Raw genomic sequence first — 4459 nt, 5'->3', positions numbered from 1 at the left:
TGGCCACAAAAGCATCATGAGTACTAATTTGGGGAGGTTGCTAATAAATTTTAATGCATAGGTAAATTCACAAATATGGAATCCACGAAAATGAGGATCAATTGTATCTTTTGTTTTGTCATCAGTTCAACTTTGTCCAAGGGGCATTTCATTGACTGTTGTTGTTGCTGTTGTTATTAAGTGCCATCGAGTCGGTTCCAACTCACAGCAACCCCTATATAGGGTTTCCAAGGAGCAGCTGGTAGAGTTGAACTGCTGACCTTGAGGTTAGCAGTTCAGTACTTAGTCTAAAGAGCTACATCAGGACTCCTTTCATTGATTGCCGTTGCTATGTTGTTAAGTGCCATTGAGTCAGTTCCGACCCATGGCAACCCTGCATAGGATTTCCAAGGAGCAGCTGGTGAGCTTAAACCACCAACCTTGCAGTTCAAACTGACATTGCCATCTAGCACATTATCCCACAGTACCACACCACAACTCCCCTACATCATTGATTAGAAATACCTCAATTCTGGTATAATAAGATTCATAAAATCTTGCTTTATGGCGTATGCTTTTGAGCTTTCTTTTTTTTTGAGAGTATCTCTGGATCACACACACACATACACAAACACACACACACACAAATCCCTACATTCTCTTCTAGAAATCTTCTATTGTTTCCTTTCGCCTTTTATACTGGCCTTTAAACCACCCAGAGACCTTCTGCTTACGTAGTCTTAGATAAGAGCCCAGTTTTATTTTTCTCCATGGGTGGTGGTTACGTGCTCCCTAGTCAGCTCCAACTCACTGCAACCCTGTATACAGTTTCCAAGACTGTTCATCTTTATAGGAGCACAAAGCCTTATCTTTATCCCATGGAGTAGCTGGTTGATTTGAACTACTGACCTTGCAGTTAGCAGCCCAACTTGTAACCCACTATGCTACCAGGGCTTCTTTGACCATGGCTAGAAAGGCCAACTTCCCCAATACTACTTATTAATCAATCTATCCTTTCTCCATTGATTTGTGACACAGACTTCATGCTATATTAAGTTTTAACATTAACATGGGTCTATAGCTGAGCTCTCTATTCTGCTCTATTGGTCTGTTTTTTTGGGTTTTCTTACTACTTTTATTATGATGACTTTATAATAGGTCTTAATATTGACTAGGGTCGATTCCCCCTCTTTGTTGCCCTTTTTAATGGTTGGCGTATCTGTGGTTCTGAGTCTAATTCATGTGTCTGTCCCTATCCTTTGCCTTTTTAGCTTTTAGAGTAAGTGTAACCCAAATGTTTTGTTTGGAGTCAGAAGCCTATATATAGCTCAGCTGGTAGCAGTAGGTCTGATAGCCAGCTTGTTATCCACAGTGTGGGGAGAAACTTTAGGAAGAAATGAAGCCAAGAGATGCTATCTGTCCTGCCCTAGACACTAGAAATCTCTGATAACGCTCTCCAAAGTGAAATCCAATCTGACCAAGAGAAACAGTCAAAGCCTCACTGATTTTAATGAGCCTGGAAACCTAGTGAGTGATATTAACAATACAGTCTTTCCAAGGAGAAAACCCTTTCTGGATTCTTGGTTGTTTGGCCTCTGTTCCTGAGGATTACACGAGCTTGTCAAAAGGTTAGTTCACTGCCACCTGGTAACCCTCTTATTTCAGTAATTCTTCAAACCTACCGCTTCCCCAAACTTAACTTTCAGACATGTAGCATTTTCGTTTTGTGATAATTAGGAGGCTGTGAGCAGGCCATAGTTAGTCATCGTGGTGTGAAGATGACAGGTGTTCCAGCTCTGGAGGTATTCACAGGTTCAAACACGTCAGGGCTGTTGCTTAAAGACAGAAACTCGTGAGGGGGAATGAGGTGACTCATTGTCGAAACCTTGAAAATGGAGTTCAAGGAGAGGGCCACAACTTTCCAAAGGCATAGACTGCTCTGTGGAGATGCCAAAGCCCCACCTGTGCACGGATTACACAGTGGACTTCCATCTTCTCCGCACTCAGGACTGTTGTTATGTATGGTAATCTCAGGCTGTTGTCTGCTATTGTTGGTTCTCAGTCCCAAGAACATCCTTTAACAGTTTTTGTAAAGTTGGTCTGGTCATTACAAATTCCTTTAGTTTCTGCTTACCAGGAAATGTCCCAATTTCACTGTTGTATTTGAAAGACAGCTTTACCAGGTATATGATTCTTGGTTGGCAATTTTTTCCTTTCAGAGTTTTGTATATGTCATCCCACTGCCGCCTTGTCTGCATGGTTTCAGCTCAGAAATCAGAGCTCAGTCTTGTTGGTTCTACTTTGTTGGTAACTTTTCGTTTTACCTAAGCTGCTGTCAGGAGTCTTCCCTTGTCTTTAATTATGTAAAATTGATAATTATTATATGTTTAGGTAATTTTCTTTTGGGATCTATCCTGTTTGGGATTTGTTCAGCTTCTTGTATGCTTATCTTCTAATTTTTCATGATGTTAGTGAAGTTGGAGTTCTGGAGTGGCACTTTAGGATGTGCACTCGACCATAAGGTTGGTTTGAACTGTGCAAGGTCAGTGGTTCAAACTTACCAGCCACTCCTCAGACACCCTATACAGGGTCACTATGAGTCAGAATGGACTCAACAGCACTTAACAACAACAATAAGGATGCAAGGCCAAGAAACATCACCTCTGTGTGGTACACTCTGTACCACTTTCCTAGTATTGACCAGTTCTGCTAAACCTCTTTTCACATCCTCCCCCTCCACCACTCCACCCTTCTATGATACTCAAGTCCCTTATTTTTCTTTTCAAAACTCTTGCTTCTAAGTTCAAAGAAAACAAATATTTTCAGTTGATTTTCACAGATGGTATTTAATTCCTCAACCAGCTCTACGAAACACTAGTTATTGTCTTCACGTGTTTATCTCTTGGTAGTTGTTTAAAAAAAAGTCTGTTAGCTTGGCCTTGTGACTCTCTCTGCCTAGCCTGAATGTCTGTCCCCATCCTGTTTCCATGAGGGATTCCAGGATTGTCATAGGAGAAGACCTATATCATCTGGGCCATTTAGGGAAGTGTCACCTCCAGGTTAGGACCCAAGAAAATAGATTCCCACCTGGACAGTGCCCTCATTTAGGCTGTGTGGCCCTGCTAACCCCTGATGGCTGGAGCTCACTAGGCTTACTGCCTTGACTCTGAGCCAAGGAACATAAGCCACATAGAACCAGCCATTCTAAGGGAGACCCCTTTTCCTTCTTGGCTCTCTCTTTTGTTCTGGGGGTATGTTGGGAGCTCAAGAAAGTGCAACTTGTAAAAATAAAATGAAAAAAAAAGCAAAACCACCCACCTTTGTTGCCATTAAATCAATTCTAACTCATGTTGTTCTTGTTGTCAAGTGCTGTAGTGTCAGTCCAACTCATAGCAACCCTGTATAGGGTTTCCGAGGAGCAGCTAGTGGGCTTAAAACACCTGCCTTGTAGTTCAAACAGACATTGCAGACCAGCACATTAGCCCGTAGGGCTATGCCATACTCCACTTACTCATTGTTGTTGCTGTTGTTAAGTACCATGGAGTCGGTTCCAACTCCTAGTAACCCTGGCACAGGGTTTCCAAGGCTGCAAATCTTTACAGGAACAGAAAGCTTCATCTTTCTCCCATGGAACAGCTGGTAGTTTCGAACTGCTGACCTTGAGGTTAGCCACTACGATTCGTAACCACTATGCTACCATAGCCCCAATTCATAGTGACCCTATAAAACAGAGTAGAACTTCCCAATAGGGTTTCCAAAGCTGTAATCATTACAGAAGCAGACCACTACATCTTTCATCCATGAAGCAGCTTGTGGGTTCGAACTTTATCGTTAGCAATGAAGTGCTTAGCCACTGTGTAACCAGAGCTCCTGAAGGAAGCCCAACAGCTACCCTCTTATTTCCCTTTTCTGCTTGTTTACATGGCTCATTAAGATTAGTAAATCCACAGCCCAGCTTCTGGAGGGCTGAGAGTTCACCAGAAACGCAAGGGAAGATGCTTCCTAAAGAAAGAACAAATGGATACCACAAACTGACTTTCTTATATTTTGTTTCACCCAGTGGTATAAATGCAAATTTTCTCATGTCGCAGGCTTCAAAGTAAACCACATAGTCAACAGACCAGCAAGAAAGCAAGTCTCCTAAAAAATTAATTAATTAATTAATTAAATTAAAAACAATTTTTGGTAAAGGAAATGAGGGTAAATTGCTACAATTTGATGAACTTGACCTATACTCATGGAGGTTGTTATTGTTGTTGTTGGATGCTGTCGAGTCAATTCTGACCCATGGAGACCCTGTGTGGGGTTTCTGGGGAGCGGCTTGTGAGCTTGAACTGCTGACCTTACAGTTCAAATGACTTTGCAGTCTGACCCATTGTCTCACAGTGCCACACCAGGACTCCATATACTCATTGAGGTAGTAACTCTAAATACCAACAGAGAGGGAAGGAGTCTTCACATCAAGTATCAATGCTATCCC

The sequence above is a fragment of the Chrysochloris asiatica genome, unplaced genomic scaffold (genome assembly GCF_000296735.1).
Source record: "Chrysochloris asiatica unplaced genomic scaffold, ChrAsi1.0 scaffold00130, whole genome shotgun sequence".
NCBI lineage: Eukaryota > Metazoa > Chordata > Mammalia > Afrosoricida > Chrysochloridae > Chrysochloris > Chrysochloris asiatica.
The sequence above is the reverse complement of the archived record's forward strand: the minus strand, read 5'-3'. Positions refer to the sequence as shown.